Genomic DNA, 19981 nt, shown 5'->3' with positions numbered 1-19981 from the left:
GTCCTTAGAGATACTGTAGGTATGAGTTGATTTTTAAATCTCTCATTCATAAAATGCTCCTATATTTTCACCCTGCTTCTCTGCTTTGGCTGAAGTAAGCAAATATGTGAAATTGCCTCAAAAGGTTTTAAGTTAACATAGTGTGAGCTGAAGGTTAACATTTTGCCAAAGCTGCTAGAGAGCTGTGAAAGACGTAATCACATAACTTTAAATTATCCTCCTACTGAAGCTCCTTCAATATTAACAGGCTGCTTTAATTCCTCAAGCACTTTATTTGTAATGGGCTGTGACATCAGTGGAGATACTGAAATACAGAAATCAAGGTCATGTTTTTAAATTTGTGATTAGATTAATGCAATCAGATATGTTTGGGTGGGTAACAGACATCAAGGGCTGTGTGCGAGTGTGTGTGTGCATGCCTGTGAAAAAGAGAGAGAGAAAGAGAGAAAGAGAGAGAGAGAGAGAGAGAGAGAGAGAGAAAGACAGATAGAGAGAGAGGGAGAGAGAGGGAGAGAGAGAGAGAGAGAGAGAGAGAGAGAGAGAGAGAGAGAGAGAGAGAGAGAGAGAGAGAGAGAGAGAGAGAGAGAGAGAGAGAGAGAGAGAGAGAGGGAGGGAGAGGGAGAGAGAGAGAGAGAGAGAGAGAGAGAAAGAGAAAGAGAGAGAGAGAGAGAGAGAGAGAGAGAGAGAGAGAGAGAGAGAGAGAGAGAGGGAGAGGGAGAGGGAGAGGGAGAGAGAGAGAGAGAGAGAGAGAGAGAGAGAGAGAGAGAGAGAGAGAGAGAGACATATTGTTTAAGACATATAACATGTGTGTGCATGAGACTAACTGTCTTCAAAATATTGTTCATGTGAAGAAAACATATGCCACATATTTAATGTGGGTGTTTAAAGTCATTCTGTGTTAGATCTAGCTGAGAATGTGTTAGTGGGAATAGCCCCTGGTATGTCTTGTCTTCAGTGGGCTAATTATAAAGCAACTTGAATATTTCATGCCCATCAGTCTTTAATTAGTTACAATAACATGTGCAATCAGCGCAAAATAACAGTGATGACTGTGATTAAAGCTGGCACCTGCCATGCAAAGTGCCACCCAGAGAGACCCTTGACCACAGCGCAAAGAAAGAGAGACTCTCGACCACAGCACAGAAAGAGAGAGATGCTCAACTACAGTCCAGAAACAGAGATAGTCAAACACAGGGCATAGAGAGACTCTCGACCACAGCACAGAAAGAGAGAGATGCTTAACTAAAGTCCAGAAACAGAGATCCTCAAACACAGGGCAGAGAGAGACTCTCGACCACAGCTCAGAAAGAGAGAGATGCTCAACTACAGTCCAGAAACAGAGATAGTCAAACACAGGGCAGAGAGAGACTCTCGACCACAGCTTAGAAAGAGAGAGATGCTCAACTAAAGTCCAGAAACAGAGATCCTCAAACACAGGGCAGATAGAGACTCTCGACCACAGCACAGAAAGAGAGAGATGCTCAACTACAGTCCAGAAACAGAGATCGTCAAACACAGGGCAGAGAGAGACTCTCTACCACAGCTCAGAAAGAGAGAGATGCTCAACTACAGTCCAGAAACAGAGATCGTCAAACACAGGGCAGAGAGAGACTCTCGACCACAGCACAGGGCAGAGAGAGACTCTCGACCACAGCACAGAAAGAGAGAGATGCTTAACTACAGTCCAGAAACAGAGATCGTCAAACACAGGGCAGAGAGAGACTCTCTACCACAGCTCAGAAAGAGAGAGATGCTCAACTACAGTCCAGAAACAGAGATCGTCAAACACAGGGCAGAGAGAGACTCTCGACCACAGCACAGGGCAGAGAGAGACTCTCGACCACAGCACAGAAAGAGAGAGATGCTTAACTACAGTCCAGAAACAGAGATCGTCAAACACAGGGCATAGAGAGACTCTCGACCACAGCACAGAAAGAGAGAGATGCTCAACTACAGTCCAGAAACAGAGATCGTCAAACACAGGGCAGAGAGAGACTCTCTACCACAGCTCAGAAAGAGAGAGATGCTCAACTACAGTCCAGAAACAGAGATCGTCAAACACAGGGCAGAGAGAGACTCTCTACCACAGCTCAGAAAGAGAGAGATGCTCAACTACAGTCCAGAAACAGAGATCGTCAAACACAGGGCAGAGAGAGACTCTCTACCACAGCTCAGAAAGAGAGAGATGCTCAACTAAAGTCCAGAAACAGAGATCGTCAAACACAGCGGCAGAGAGAGACTCTCGACCACAGCTCAGAAAGAGAGAGATGCTCAACTACAGTCCAGAAACAGAGATCGTCAAACACAGGGCAGAGAGAGACTCTCGACCACAGCACAGAAAGAGAGAGATGCTCAACTACAGTCCAGAAACAGAGATCGTCAAACACAGGGCAGAGAGAGACTCTCGACCACAGCTCAGAAAGAGAGAGATGCTCAACTACAGTCCAGAAACAGAGATCGTCAAACACAGGGCAGAGAGAGACTCTCGACCACAGCACAGAAAGAGAGAGATGCTCAACTACAGTCCAGAAACAGAGATCGTCAAACACAGGGCAGAGAGAGACTCTCGACCACAGCTCAGAAAGAGAGAGATGCTCAACTACAGTCCAGAAACAGAGATCGTCAAACACAGGGCAGAGAGAGACTCTCGACCACAGCACAGAAAGAGAGAGATGCTCAACTAAAGTCCGGAAACAGAGATCGTCAAACACAGGGCAGAGAGAGACTCTCGACCACAGCTTAGAAAGAGAGAGATGCTCAACTACAGTCCAGAAACAGAGATCGTCAAACACAGGGCAGAGAGAGACTCTCGACCACAGCTCAGAAAGAGAGAGATGCTCAACTAAAGTCCGGAAACAGAGATCGTCAAACACAGGGCAGAGAGAGACTCTCGACCACAGCTTAGAAAGAGAGAGATGCTCAACTACAGTCCAGAAACAGAGATAGTCAAACACAGGGCAGAGAGAGACAGAGAGATCAGTCATCTCTCCCATTTTAGTTGTGAGGTTTCACTAACATCTCCTGACCCTCATCACACTGACGCTCCGGGAAAGAACAACACTGTTTAACTAATTAGATTGAACCAAATTACAAGAAAAATTAAACTGAATTATATCAACTCATACACAAGACCAGAATAAAAATGTGGCCTTAAAACAAGAATACAAAATACCATGAACAGGTACACACTCACAAAACTTCCACAGGAATAGTCAGACACAGAAAAACAAAGGTTGTGTCCACATTGAGATCAAATAGAGGCCTATTCTGACAGAATGCATAAAAAAATCCATAAAACACACCCACCACATTTGCTAATTTACAAGAAAAAATTCCTTTTTATAATAGGGACACAAAGACTGCTGTGTGATAGCAGCACATTATGTGCTTGTCTGCCACAGTATGAGGGACATTGAGTGATGTGAAGTGAGTCTGTCTCCATCATTTCATTGTGGATCTTTCTAACTGTATTGAATGTGTAATTCTTTCATAACTATTGTTGTCCGATATGAAATGGTATTCAGGGACATGGGTGGGATGGCGAGCGATATTATGTGCCAATGAAACTAAAAAACAACAAATGCAGCTACATTTTATTTGTACGCTGTACACTTCGGCAATACAAACATACAAGTATTTGTCATACCAATTACAAAAAGAGAGAGAGAGAAAGAGAGAGACTTCCCAGCGTATGTGAGGATTTTCTTTTTGCTGTTCTGAATTGAATCACTTTTTTCTCTTTGTTAACGTATGTAAATTCCCGTGTCACTGCTGCCGCTGCAGGCCTTTAGTTCTGCTCACTGTTAGAGGACAAGAGAAGCCACACACACACGCACAGATTCACCTCCTTCAGACCAACACAATGACAGAGGCAGAAGGACACAATGAACACAGAAGGACACAATGAACAAGACCGCTGAATCACACTAGCATAATTTTAAAGACACACATAGGAATGGATCATGGGCCAGGCCGAAGAGGCAAGTGCCCTGGGGCCTTTAACTGCCAGAGGCCTAAAGATGAGAGAGTCGACGTGGCCTGACACCTGGAAACAAATGTAAAATGACAGAAAGCTTGAATGTGTGCCAAACCTATAATGAGAGACAATGACCAATTAAAAACCAAAGAAGCATTACACTGGAGCACAATTAAATGACATAGTAAATGAAAAATAGAAGATTAAAATTGCATAGCTGGTTAGGATGCACAAATGTCTATTATTAAGGCATTCATGACATGTTGACCTGTGTCATATCATGCTTTGTACCTATTATTCTGTTTGCGTGTAGTATTTTACCCCCACCTGCCCCACACAGCTCCGCCCTCTCTCATCCCCCATCATCTCCCTCCTTCCCCACTCCTGGACAGAGGTGAAGGACAGACAGACCTGGAGAAGAGGGCACAATAAATAAAGGGGTGCTATTTTCCCTTCAGTTTGATTTACTGCCTCTCTCTCTGTTACACCACACTTCAGGGCTCTGGGGCCCCAGCAGCCTCCTCAATCTCAATAAACAGGGCCAGTGAGAGGGAGAAATTTGTGAGAAATGGTATCAGCACAAAACTTATTTATTAACCCTGAAAACATCAAGGGATAAAACAGCACGATACAGGGGAAAAGGAGAAGGGAATAAAATCAGGATGCGTAATGGAAGAATGTAAAGGATACAGTGAGGTACAGTAAATTTCACGACTGCTGTTGAGTCTTGATGAGGTAATTCACAGGGTTAGACTTCAATAAACCCTCTCGCAGAACATGCAAATGAGATTTTGTAAAGGATGAGGGAAAAGGGAGGACGAGGCAAGCGAACAGAACAGAAAATAAGAAAATGCAGTCAGTTTTATGGGTATAAAATAAAGCAATCCATTACATCGATCTTAAGACTTTTGAGATTTGAGAATTTAAAGTCATCATTTACTCATCATACCTCAGATTGTTCCGAACCTGTATACATTTCCTAGTGCTGCTGAACACAACAGAAGATATTTGGAAAAATGTCAGTAACCAAACAGATGTCATGCCACATTGACTCCCATAGTATCTAATTTACCTATGGCGGTAAATTGGGGATGAGATCTGTTTGGTTACTGATATTCTTCCAAATATCTTCCTTCCAGATTAGCAGAAAATAGAGTAAATTATGACAGAATTATAATTTTTGATCATTTGTTCATTCATGTCTCAGTATTTTGAAAGGCAATATGGGCCAATGTTGTTTGGTTTCCACAAAATATCATACCTTTACGCATTTGGCAGACATTTATATCCAAAGCACCTTACATTGCCTTATCCTTTATACAGTATTTTTATTTCTAAGTATGTGGGGATCAAACCCATGACCATGGCATTGCTAGAGCCATGCTCTAACCACTGAGATACAGGAAAACTTGTTCTGGTGGAAAACTTTTCTAACAAAATAATCTTCTCCCCTTTAATTTCATACGACAACAGTTTCTTGAGAAGTGAGACAGGGTTCAACAAATTTTTTAGTACTGACACAAACACACAAAGCTCAACATTTTGTACGAGAAACACGACAAAACATCACCAACCTGGTGACTTTGAAATGAATGAGCTCCGATATCACAAAACAACAAGTGACAAAAACAACGTATTTCCAGCTTGCACAACCGAACCTCTACAGATGAGCACACGTCACTCCTCTCTTCAGTAAGTTATATTGGTTCCCTAGTCGCTTGCATCAAATTCAAGGCTCTGCTTTTGGGCCACAAGACCACCACTGGGTCAGCACCCCCTTATCTTCACCCGTCAATGCAGATTAATGTACCCTCCAGATCCCTGCGATCTGCAAACAAACGACGTCTTGTAGTGCCATCTCAAAAGTGTAAAAAAAATCTGTCTCACGTACCTTCTCTGGATAGGTTCCACATTTGTGGAAGGATTTGCCCGCTGCTACAAGATCAGCATATTCTGTAGCAATCTTTAAGAATCGCCTGAAAACACATTTCTTCTGTCAGCACCTGACTGATCAGTTCTGACTGAACCGATCTCTTTTCTACTAAAAAATAGTAGATTTGGATTAAAGTGTCTGATAAATGACAAAATTTTTATGTTTTCCTAAATACAAAGTTGTAATGCTTAAAAGTGAACATGAACTTGTTTTCTTTGCAGTATTTGAATTCTAAAAAACTTACAGAGCATCTTTTCTGTTATGTTGACCAGTTTTCATTTTCTGCAAATAAATGCAAATAAGAATCAATGGGTCTCATTCACTAAGAATGTGTACGCACAAATGTGTGCATGAAACCTGTGCACAAACGCTCTCACAAACAAATCATGATTCACAAAAACTTTCGTACAGAACTTTATCCTAAATATAAGAGAAAATAAAGCAACAGTTGAAAGCACACGTACGCAAAAATCGCTCTCTCGCTCTCTCAGACAAAATGACAAAACGCATGTTTCATCTCAGGATAATAGTTATGTATTTTAAATTCTATATATAAATAGATGTATATTTTATTTTAAAAGTATTTAATCATACACAGTGAAAGAATAAGAAAAGCTGCGTTAGACTATAGCTCGAGCTGCGAGGTATCTCTGACTAACCGCGCTTTTACAGCCGGCTAACAAGAACTCTGCAACCTGCATGACTGTATAAAAGGTGTTTTATTGTGTATGATCTGAATTTGAGGACAGCACACTGGGAAGCGAGAGCGCTTCTGTAGGAGGTTACTTGGAGTATCTTTGTCTTAAGTGGCGACAGATGTCAAAAGCAAGGTTAGGCGGAAAGCCCTAATATGTAGATGAACTGGGTGTGTTTTATGCAAATTATAAAACTTGCGCACGCGGCGTACACACGTTTTGTGATTTAGGTGTAACATTTTCGTGGGAGGTTTTCAATATTTTTGGTGGTTCAAAGAATAAAACTAAAATTAGCATTTTACCTAAACACATAGTTAATTCATAAAAACTGAAAATAATTTCGAAATGGTCTCTTTTTTTCAGCGGATTTATATCTGTACAAGCAACTATACAATAAAAAATCTTAAAATATTATTTAAAATAAATAAGAGCATTAATATGCTTGACTTGACTAATACTTTAAATGCTTAATGTTTTCAAGTTAACTAAGTCATTAAATGTAGAAAATGTTTCTGCTCAATGTACTGAATCTTCTCTTCAGTGTGCAAGTATAACAGATATAATGTTTTGGTGCGTGCAGGGGGGTTTCGAAGTTGAAGGGAAGGAAAAAAGGTAAGATAATAATGGTAGCTGAGGCATGTGATGAGGGGAGATGAGTGTGTACGAGAGAGCTGGAGGGGAGAAAACAGTAGAGTTGAAGACTTAAATTAGAGCACAAAGAGGTAGGGATGAGTTTATAATCAGATGTTATATTAGAGATATACTGTATATGCAGTATTAGTGCAGAACTGTATCCCCTTAAAGACATTAAGACCCTTGAAAGATTTAAAATAAAGATCACAAATCTTTCAGACTATAAGACATATTTACACAGACTCACACTGTAACCCCTCAAAACAAGCTTTATAATGACTAAATCTGTCCAAATGCCACATTCACGGATACATTCACCCAAATGAAACGAAACTCTGACGTGTGTAAAAAGGGACAAAGTGACACACCAAAGGATCAGGCCGCAGCAAATACTAGGTAGAGGATAACCTCACCATGCCCACAGATGCAGTCACTGCCCTCTCCGTGTCATTTAAATGAATCTCACAAGGATAAATAATTCAGCGCGGGCACACGCTGATGGGCGAGGCTAATTAAAGACCAGACTCGTGGTGACAGTCGCCACCTTACACATTTGCACCACTTAACTCGGATTGTCAAACCCTGCGGCCGTATCCATGGCGTGGCATGGCAGCTGTCTCTGACTCGCCGGGTGACGAATGTCAATCGATGATGGAGGTCCACTCGCAATGGCGAGGCATCCAGCTGTTTGCAATCAAACAACAGCATACTGTGAACGCCACAACCTGCTTATTAACCTGAGGGGGAAGCATCATAACATGGTGTTCAGAACGACTTGACTCAAATGTTTGTGACGTCGCCCAGAATGTTTAACTGCTAGAGTAATTTGACAGCCAGTAAGACGCGTGCACAACATACACATGAATGGATACACATTGTCTATCAAAAAACAGGGCTTGTTGAGTTATATGACTTTCAGTGGAGCGTACAGGTCCAAGCATAAGAACTACTGTACACTTTAAAGCCGGAGAGAAAATGAAACAAGGGTGTGAAGTAGATTAACGATGGCGAGTACAACATGTGAGCTTATTTCATCTCAAGGAGACTTCATTATAAGAAGACAGTCTTCCCTGACCTTGCGAGGAGATTGTAGAGTGGGAAAAACCGTAATGCGGTTCAACTCGGTTGACATTTAGTCAAGAGCAGCCGAAGCCGTGCCAAGTATGGAGATAATTCTGTTCTCTTTGGGGAAAATGACATTATTAGAGGCAACACTGCGACCTTTGGCCATCAAATGGAACATGTACTGGCAAACGTCGGCACAGCGGCAAACACCTCAGAACATGGGCCCATTTCTCCCGCTGATTTACTTGAAAGCAAACACAGCTCATGTTTATGGATTAGACGCCAATGCGAGGCACTTCAATGCACTGTCCAGTCAGAAGCTCCCTGGGGCCATGCTTGCAGAACCTGTAAATTACTCCTGCTCCTACAGGGCTAAAACACAACGGCACAGATAGTTGTATCAACTCTCTCATTGTTTTTCAATAGAACGAGTCTATGGTGGTAACTGTGGCACGCTCATGAGCCATAATCAAGATCTGACTAGGGTAATATTTTCTCTCTGTATGACACCTGCAATTGTGAAAAAGACAGATTTACAGTGGGGCTTTTGGGATGTGCAGAGAGGGTATGTTCTGTTTGTGGGGTCCTGAGATTTACTCTTGACGTCTATTGAGATGAGACAGATTGCTTTGGTCAACAATGGGAGCTGAGTGACCCAACATTGGACTCTTTGTCTGGTTAAGAAAGTCAGCTTTTGCAATTTAGGCATTAGACTGTGACAACACCATGGAACTTACTATTTTTCTAAAGCCTAGCGTGTATTGCAACAACAAAGCAACAAGTCATTCATTTTTATTGAGACTGTGATTTTCAGTGATATACAGTAGAGTCAAAAGAAAGAGGCAATAGGGCCCATACATACTGCTTTTCCACTGGGGCTGGGGCTGGTACTGGAGCTGGAGCCGGTTCTCAGTCAAGGATGGCACCATTCAGAACCGGCTCGCGTTTCCACTGGCTGGAAGCAGAACCCTCTATGTCAATCCCAGTTCATATTTATTTCCATGTAAATTTATATTTGAACTGACTAATATGAAATTGAATGATATATAAAACACAACAGTGCTTCCTGCCCTTTCCCTTTTTAAAATAGTCATACGATATTTAGGCAACATATGCCTACTCTTATTAGATAACAGTTAGAATAATCAGATGAAATATGATATAAAACACAATCCCTTATTAGAACCTATAAGATGTTTGTTCAATACGTAATTTAAAAACAAATAATTTAGTCAAAAGCACAAGGAAGCGCTTCAATAAAAAGTTAAATAAAAAATATGAAGTTATGATACTTACCTTTGCCCTCAGTCAAAACTATTTGACCAGGTACAAATAACAGATTTATAAGGCCGAAACTGACCGTTAGACATAAATGAATTATATATCATGTTTAACCTCTACACATATCAGACATCAGAGCCGGAGGTGGATTTCGAGATGAGGCTGCGTTTAGCGGTATACATGAGCGCAGAGCACTCTGTGGTTGCGTGGAGCTCACATCTCTGAAAACATCCAAGATCATTTTTAAACAGACACCATTTAACCGATTTAACTTTATTAACAGACCACAGATTTGGACTTTAAACACATACATTATTGCTTAAATAATTCTTAAAAATACATTTAGTAACAAAATAACACTAATATTACGAACATTGTGATAACATTTAAGCATTAATGTTACTAGTAACTTTTAGCAAGAGAGGAGTTTGAGAATCAATAAAACTGTTAATCAGTAAAAGCTGTAATGTGTCATATTTGGGTAAAATATGGATAGACCCAACAGTTGAAGAAAATGTCCAACACAGTCTCACCAGAAGTACTGACATTGTCACGAAATGTGATCTACCGATTCGTATTTATAGACACAAATTCCCACAGCCGACTTTCAATTGACTGTTACATATTTTAAAACGTGCTGTCTTTCATGTACAAATATATATCGACGCAATCGGATGGGAATTCGTAGGCTACCTATTTCATGAGGTGGCTCATTCGTGTGAATTCCTACAATCTAATAAATATGTTTTATCATGATTTGTCTTTGCCCCTGTGACATAAGGTTTAGGACATAAGAGCTCATGTTTCTGTCAGTCATTTCACCGTTCTCTGAGATTTATTCTTTCCCATGCATGTATATAATGAAACACTGATGCTTGTAAAACCGTGTAAGAAATTGTTGGCTGTGTGAGTTTGGTTTGTGCATTGCTAATCGTTCATCGTGTTTGTGATATGATATATTAGCCACCGCTGGAATTTATACACAAACACATTTCCCCGGCAGAATGCAAAGTGCCAAAAAACAAACTCGCCGTCCAAATAGAATGATATTGTATTTTTACCGGCAATACACCTCATTCGCGATGGCCAAACTAAGGGCATTGAGTGGCAGGGACGCTACTCCAGTGATAAAATCTTGGCGTGAGCAAGGTTTAAATCCTATAAAACCTCTCCGTACTGTCCAATAACCTGCATTTCATAAGCTTTTCTAACCATTTTCAGCACTTTCTTAGACCTCTATTCTAACCACTCTACTTGTATAAAGTGAGTTTTCAGGCTGATATAGGTAAGGCCTTAAAGTGCAGAGGCGTGAGAACCCGAGTCTGCCCATAGTCAGTTCCCTTATGAAAGAGGGTTTCCATTGATTTTGTAGTGTGAAGGACTAATAAAGATGGATCTTTTTCAGAGCCGAGCTGAAATGAGGGCCCACAGGTAGAAGCTTCAGACAGACACAGCCACTTGTTCTTAATGGAAGATTGATTTTAATTGTGACACACCTGATTGGCCAAGTTCTAAACGAAATGAAAAGCAGAGGGTGACCAATGTATTTTCTCAAAGGAAAAGCACTTCAAAAGCATTACTATGATTCAGAACTGTATTTTTCTCTTCAATATTAGATTTTTTTCTTGAGGGGGTAAAGGGCTATCATTACTGTCACGAAGAAAGCTTAAAAAAAGATCCAGCCGTTTTCCTTTGCCTTTTTCTACCTTCTAGAAATTTCTCTTGGAAACGGTTGGAGTGACAGTCAAGTTTTTTCCTCATGGTTTTATGTAAAAAGTCAGCAATTTATTTTACTGTAATTCACTTGAAGGCAATTTATGCAATTCAGAATGTTTCTATTTTAGTTTATATGAAGTGCACCCTGGACTTCTGAGTGAGGCACATACAGACTTACATATTAAAGGCTTATGGCTAAATGATCCAGTTTGTGGACATGGCTCAACTGAGGTTTTATTGCCTTTTCTGAATCAGATCAACCCACTCTCAGCAACTGAACTGATGTTGTGACTTAAAGTCTACAGATGAGTAATTTTATAGTTCACTTTTACACCATGGTTTAATTTTAGTAGTCCATTATTTCTACTTTGTACCAGTCCATGTTATCATTATAAGAGTAAATCCCACAAACATCCCTTACGAAAACTGACCATGTTTTTTTCAATGTTACCATTTTTCAGAGTTGCAAGCTACACAACTTTTAAATATTTATCTTTCTGCTCTGGCTAAAAATAGGATGTTGTAATAAACAGATGCTATTGTTAGCTTTCTGACATTTTTCTAACGTTTCAATATGTTCAGTATCATGTCAATATTATTCTGATGTCATATGGTACAAAGGCAAACCAAGAAATATTGAACTACCGAAAACAGATCAAGTAAAACAAACAGACAGCATCAAAGAATCCATACAACAATCAGATTACACCTTTCTGATTAGTAAGTCATTTTGATGGAAGTGACTGCTAAATGAAGAAAAGTGAATTGATTGATTTCACTCAGGGGGGCACTTCATTCCATCAGTGCAAACAAGCATTTGTTGCGGGCTGCTGTAGACACCCCGCTAAGCTTGTTCATCGCTTTAACAAAGCAAAAGAGCTTTAATGAATACCGTGAGTGTTAACATTCACACAAGCAGAACAGTTCACTTATGAATCAGAATTTTTCAGAGAGCACTAAACTGTCTGAAACATTAAGACGGACAAATTGCAATATAATAAAAATGGTCCTGACACTGTGGTAAGAAATAATGGAGTAGCAGCATTTCTTCTGATTGTCAGTTTATTATTAGTTTAAAACCATGTCATTTATTCTCTACATTTCTTTTTCTTTTTTTGTGCCTGCATTTTTTGCAAATTTCAGATGTTATTCATGGTATACTCATCCTTTAAAGCTGGAGTTTGTTTAGTGCTTCACTCAGCAAAAACTAATGCACTAGAAACTAGTAAATATGCCACCTGCACGTCACACCATTCATTGCATTTTAAATACTTGCATGCACTCACCGGAATACCAACCCAAGTACACACTGTGATATACGGACATTAAAAAACATTCCCCGGTGTCTTTAAAAAAACACAGAGCCCTTGTTTTTAAATGTCCTTCGTGCACACACCCAAACTCACACACATATACACCTGACATGCTCTTATTTCAGATCAATACATTCGATCCCGCTGACAGTGGACCAATGAACTGGAACTGATGTCATATTTGTGATGCTGGCTTTTGGTGAGGTCATTTAATTCCTTCTATCCAGTGCACAATATTGCATGCTGCAATTTTAATTCTGAGAGCTTGTGAATTGTACGCAATTCTGCACGATGCAAGTTTGAGATCATATTGAGACCACAGATTTCCTCACTTCCTTTGAGGCCCAGAAGATGAAACCTTTTCGAATCATGCCGGAATAACGTGGAAAATCCGTTTTACACAAACCTGTAAGAACCAACAGATACCAAATACCAAGAAAAGACGAGAAGAGGAAAAGATGAGACACAAGGACGAAAGAAGAAGAGACGAGAAGTGAAGTGAACCAACATAAGCTCAAACAAGGCTAAGCTCCATTCATTGAAGATCCAGTGATCCTCACTCTATTCACCGCTGCCAAACCAGCTCCGCCTGGAATCCCTCTGACATTATAATAAAGCTGCTTTTTCATCCTTGCTGTTGAACCCACCTCATGTCCTCTTGTGCAACAATCACAGTTTGATTTCCTCAGATGGCCTTTCCCAATTTCACTGAATATTACTTTGCAGGAAGTTCTCCAGACGGGCGAAAATAAATCATGTTATTTCCTGACTGATATTCTCACGGAATCTGATATGTTTCTTTTTGGCACAATTACACAGAAATGTATCCTTCAGGCAGGCCCTCAAAGGCAGACCGCTAAAGCCTAACAGCTTTGTTGTTTATTCCAAGTAGGCAACCGATATCATTTCCATTCATCTTCTCTATCTGTACGATGTCTGATGAGACCAGCATGATTTCCCCTCCGTATTATATATCTCTGAGCATCCACTGAGCCATGTGTGAAGAATGTGACCTCACAAATAACAAGTGGCAGCTTGATACCAGAGAGGAATGAGGGTATAAAGGAGCTGTATCCTCTTCTTAACAAATCTGAGAAAGTTTATTGTTAAAGGTTTCATTCGTAAAGTCTAGCCCTAAACTCTCGTAATGCTTTTGGACACAAACGCCTCTCCCAATATCCGTAGCTGAGACAGAAAGTAACAATAGTCCAGTACCATGGCAACAGTGGAGGCTGATGTCAAAGAAGTGTGGAAATCCACAAGAAACTGCTTTGTGCATTCAGACCATGTACATGTGCCAGCAATCTCAACCAAACATAAAAAATATTTAAAAAGCCAGAAAATATGCATATATATGCACTGGCGTCTAGAGTTTTGATGGAGCCAAAACACTGTCTTTACTCTCAATAAACACAAGGCAGGGGACAGGACAAAATGATGATCGCTGCTATTCAATTACAAAAGGCACACTCATTTTCTTACATTTACATTTATTCATTTAGCCGACGCTTTTATCCAAAGCGACTTACAGAGAGTTCAGGGAGAAATAAGCAATATGTCATACAGGAGCAATAATACAATAGTTGCTGATTCAAAGTTACTACAAATGCCAGACCAATAACTGTTGAGAGAAAGAGAGAGGGTTTTTTTCTCATTTGTCTGTCAAGTATTCACAGAAGAGATGGATTTTAAGTAGTTTTTTGAATGTTGTGAGAGATGTGATTGACCGGACCGAGTTAGGAAGAATGTTCCGTTTACACCCTGTCAGACCGCAAGCGACACCCAGCGACAAAGTGAGGCGATGTCATTCATTTCAATGGTAGCCTAGTGACATCCAGCGACACGAGCAGCAGTGACCGTTGCCTGCAGGAAGTGGGCGTGTCTAGAGACTCAACAAAGTTGAGATTTGATCAACTCAATGCAAATGATGAGCAACTTTCGGGAGTGACTACCAATAGGAGTACAGCAGCAGAACTCATTTCAGCAGCCTCTAGTCTGTTACTGCAGAATTTATAAATGTTTTTAGGACAACCAAAGCTAGGAACGCCTTCTAAAGACCTCGTAGCTAGAGACTGGCAGCACACAGAGACACAGTCGCTGGCATAAGGCATACTGTAGGAACAACATTGAGAATTCCATGTAAGGTGGACCCGCGGTGTAGAAATAGCTCATTCTAGGGTGATGAAAACATAATGCTTCGTTATGTAAGGTATTTTACACCTCTGAAGACATAGTTATGCATATTATATTGCATTTCTGTCAATAGATCCTCCAAAAAATGACACGTTGGACCTTTAACATCTACAGAATTTGATGCAGATCTTTGCTTTTGTCAAAACTTTACCATGCTCTCCTCCAAACTAATAATAAACTTTTAAAATATATATACAGTATAACTAAATTTATATATATATGAAGAGTTTGCTTCCAAAATGAGATATATATTTTGTATTATCTCATGTTTTTATTGTACAGTTATATTGATATTAATTGGAATGCACAATAAGAAAACATGATTTTTGAACATTTTTAAAAACTGAGTATTTAGAACCAAAAAAGTCCTTTATTTTATTTCGTAAGTTCGTCTAGCGACCATGTCTGTTAAACCACCATGATGCCAAAATAAGGCTTGAAGATGTGATGAAGACCTTTGAGACCCTCATGCAAGACCTCAAAACTATGTCTTGTATATTTTTCACATCATTTTTTATCACATTTCACTATAAACTAAATCAAATCTAATTTGTTTCACAGAAACAATACCATCACGTGGGTATGGAATACATAGGCGTAAATAAATAACAAAATAATGTTCATTTATGGTGACCTTTGGTGACTCAATACTTTTGCTAAATTCTCACACGTCAAATGTAGCTCAAACAGCCCTATTACATGCCTGCCTACTAAACCACACAAATGCGCTCCATTTACTCAGAAGAGGATATTCAGGCCTACTGAGCACCGTGGGAAGTGTGTAAGGTGGGAGTGTGTGGTGATGTTATTCATAGTTCACTGGGCTGTCTAAGGTCATGTATCTATTCAGTTTCAGGTGACAGAGGGAGTTACACTATGAAGGTTACACAAGAAAACACACATGTGGAATTTCATTTAATGAGCAGCAACAAAGTGAGGTGGGCACCTCAAAAACATCCGCAAAATAATAACACATGTTCACATCAAGCTCCTTCTAGCATAGCAGGTTATATGACCAGCAAAACAAACAAGCTTAAAGCCTTTTAGGCCCAAACAACTGTTACAGATTCATTCCAAATGCGCACTCATGCACGCAAACATCATCACACACTCACACAGAGTGAAATAACAACACTCACCGAATTAAGCAGACCTTGTCAGGAACGGGGTGCCATGAATCGCCGTGGTAACCGGTGAATGCAGTCCCCTACGGATTTGTAGACGTCTCCCAGAATGACACGTTGAAAGTCACAGAAATGGAGTGGTGTGGAGAGTCTCAGCGGAGAAGGAATTCTGCACAGCTATGATCCATCTGAGAGCCCTTCACAAGCAGTGATTCTTATAATAATCCATTTTGATGGGTCAAAAGTAGTGTGTTTTTATAAAGCTTAAGCTCTCAGAGAGAAAAGTACACCCGGACACAATGCCAAAAATACAGTGACAAAAAGCAGAAGTGTCACTCAAATATTTGTTTCTGTGGCTCTCGTCCTGCCTCTCTCTCTTATAATGTTGACCTGCCGGCTCCAACACAAACACAGGAGAGAACAGCAATAATAGCCAGCTATAAGAGGCAATCACACAAACAAACTCTCACACACATTCACACCCAAATACACTCTTCCACACACACACATGTCCGTCCAGCGATGTCTAGCTGCCTCTTCCCGTCAACCCTCGGCACAAGGCCTCACCCATTGCTGTACCAGCCTTCCGAGTCTCTCATACATGCACATAAATGCCCAAATAAGTCTGCTCTTCTCTTCAGCACCACCTCGCTTTATATTACATGTTATTGCTCTTGGTTCTCTGTAAATCGTTCCTCGTGGTCCAGAACACCTGCCACATTTAACGGGAGAGAGACTGGTTGAATATATGGTGAACGATGTAAGATTTTTTTGGCCTAATACCAGAAAGTCATCCAGCATAAGCGGACTTCAAGAGTCTGAGATGAGGAATTGATTAAGGAGCCAGGGTGGAGATGTGGAGAGCGGCTCACAATCTCTCATCAATCCTGCTATCCATTCAAATCCCACGGCTCCTCTCAGGAGTTCAAGAAGGAGTTTTGGCACATCAGACGCCTCCCTCTCTACCTCAGAATGGCCCCTCTAGTATGGAGGTGTGTCGAGTTATGTCTGCTCCGGGGTCCAGGGAAGCAAACAGAGCTGCAGCTGACGCTGGGGAGAGGAGGGTGGTCACATCTGACACTGCAGAGGAAATTTCCTCATCTGCTCAGTCTCGTGTCCTTGAGTCGCTTAAGACCTTAGGAAAAGAGAAATATTAAGGATTAATGGTGCTTTATGTGAAATATTTACTGTAAAACACATGCAAACAATCACAACTGACATCTCAACCATTATACTATCAGGAAGATATATTTTTATTTTGTATGAAAACGACCTATATAACAATGACCGAGAAAACACCATCTCTTTTAAATTAAGAAAGCTATTTTATTATAGTACTTCCCTTGTGACTTTAATGTGTTTACATTAGAATCATGTCTCCAGCGCATAACACTAATGTACAAAACCATATTCTTTCAATAAAATCAATGTAATTCTATTAAAAGAATGTACTAATGTGCCATATGACAATTCCAAGAAACCATAATCAATATCAAAATCAAAACACAGCACTGGTTTAATTGAACAATAATGAGGCTGTCACTACGCAAATATTCTGTTATTCACAACAGAGGTGAAATTAAATGTTAAAGAATAATAGTTTCAGTCAAATCTATCTTTAATTTAGTTTATTTTGTGTTTTCTCTTTTTTGGCCAATGAATTGTACTCAAAATATGTATGTATATGTATGAGTAGAGAGGCAGAGCTTGCAACCTCTGTGGCAGTTTAACAACACCACATGTGTCAATAAGAAATTGGCAATGAATAAATTACTATATATTCATGTGTGTAGCATCAACACTATAGTAATAGATTGTGGCACTATTTCTATATTACTAATGAATATATGAAGAGTTAATTTAGAAGAAAAAAAAATCTAATTTCATGTTTACATTTACAAATGTCTAAAATCATGTTTATTATTGTGGATTCCTATTATTATTATTAACCAAACTGATCTGTTGATCCGTTGTTCAAATTAACTTCTCATACATCTAATATGTTATATATATATATATATATATTTATATTTATAGACCACACACACACACACATATATATATATATATATATATATGTAGACCACTTTGCATGAAGAATATTTTGAATGAATAAATTGATGAATTTATCTTGCAAGATGAATAATACTCCCTGAACTCTTTGTAAGTCGCTTTGGATAAAAACCTTTGCTAAATGACAATGTAAATGTTAATGAATACACTGTATATATCCCTAAAGCGCTTATAATACAATCCTTATTTCCATATAATTTTCTGTGTCATGCTTTGATTATAATGGTCGTACGCTTTTTTATTGCCACTATCAATTTATTGTGGCACCTATAAATGTACAGTATGTAGGTGCATTGTAAATTATATAAGACTTGTTTATGACAAAAAACAAATGTTACGAAATGTGAGTGTCTGATGAGATATTTCTTGTATTAGAAACCAATCCAGAATCACTCTGAATCGAATACAAACCAGTAGGAACAGGCAGAGTAATTAAAAAGTAAACCAATAAGCCACACCGACATCACCAATTTTGCATACATCCGAATCTAAATGAACTTGAAGTGACTTGCAATAATGATCTGTGAGTGAGCCAGTTTTTAGTGGCGCTCTGCTGGGTTAAATTAAAGGTGCTCGTCTGTGTCTGCCGCCTTCATTACATTTGCAGTGTTTACCAAACATTCAATGACTAATGAGAATTAATACTAATAGCTGAACGACAGTTAGGAGCAATTAATAAAAAAACATGGAATATGCATGTCACTGTATTGTTGTTGTTATTTTCGATACTTAATGAAAGTTAAACTGCTTGGTACCAATAAATTGCCTAGTATAATGTAAAATCATACAAATATAACGTAATATTATTAACTTGAAAATAATTTAAGTTAAAGCGAATAGTGTATCTTTTTAGCTTGAAAACTGTACAATCAAAAAGCAATGAAAACTAAAAACGGGACATGAATCTACATTAGCCCGACATGTACTGGTGGACCGCCCATGGTCTGATTGACTAATTGTGGCTGGTAATGTCACATAAAGAGAGCTCATCTGTTGTCACCCTCTGGGCTCAAATGGACTGTTCTATAAATATGACAGGAGCAGGTAATTAAAGGTGAATCTCAGAGGTGGAGCTCTCCTATCACGGTTCTTATTTCCATACAATTTTCCGTGTCATGCTTTGATAATGAGGGTGCCTCTCTCATCAGCTGAACCGAAATGAACAGGGAGGAGCAGGGTGAGGGGAGAAAAAAAGACTGATGTGAGATGAGGACAGGGACAATGGGACATTAAAAAGGACCGTCTTTAAAATACATGTTCGGTTTGACAAAAAGCAACAGTGGGAGAAACAGTGGGAGAGAGGTGTAGAGACACCTTCTATAGAGATATAGAAATTACTTTCTAGAAAAGATCAAGATACCAGAGAACACAACACATGTTCATATAAGAAATATTATAATAATATATCACATCAACAGTGATTGAACTGAGAAATAAAGATCGCAGGGCCTTCTACGCCATTAAAGGAACGGTTCACCCAAAAATTACATTTCTGTCATCATCACTCACCCTCACCCATCAAGTTGTTCCAAATCATGTATAAATGTCTTTGTTCTGTTGAACACAAAAGAAGATATTTTGAAGAATGTTGGGAAGCAAACAATTCTGAGGCACTTTGGACTACCATTGTAATTGTCCCTACTATGATGGTCAATGGTGGCCAAGAACTGTTTGGTTAGGTTCAGCATTCTTCCAAATATCTTTGTCTTTGGTCATCAGAACAAAGAAATTTACACCGATTTGAAATGACTCGAGGGTGAGTCAATGATGACAGAATTTTCATTTTCGGATAACTGTCTCTTTAACAACAACTCCCTGTAACATTCATAATTTTGTTGCAGGAAATATTTAAATCGCTCTTTTTTGCAATGATGTAAAACACCACTATTTCACTAAATCACACAAAGCCTTGCAAAACATCAGCTGACCCCTATTTCAACGATAGTAGACCAAACACTTTCACTCAATGGACACAAGCT

The 19981-nt window shown here is 39.5% G+C and overlaps 1 protein-coding gene across 2 annotated transcripts in view; it reads right to left on the bottom strand.

The window, feature by feature from the left end:
• The window catches only part of grik5 (glutamate receptor, ionotropic, kainate 5), a 54254-nt gene that overhangs the window by 30053 nt on the left and 4220 nt on the right, over positions 1-19981 (bottom strand). For both annotated transcript variants that reach the window (XM_079470394.1, XM_079470395.1), the window contains exon 3: positions 15945-17064. The gene's annotated coding sequence lies outside the window, so the exon portion shown is untranslated. The remainder of the gene's footprint in view (positions 1-15944; positions 17065-19981) is intronic.

Source organism: Barbatula barbatula (genome assembly GCF_947034865.1).
Source record: "Barbatula barbatula genome assembly, chromosome: 12".
Classification (NCBI taxonomy): domain Eukaryota; kingdom Metazoa; phylum Chordata; class Actinopteri; order Cypriniformes; family Nemacheilidae; genus Barbatula; species Barbatula barbatula.
The sequence above is the reverse complement of the archived record's forward strand: the minus strand, read 5'-3'. Positions and strand labels throughout refer to the sequence as shown.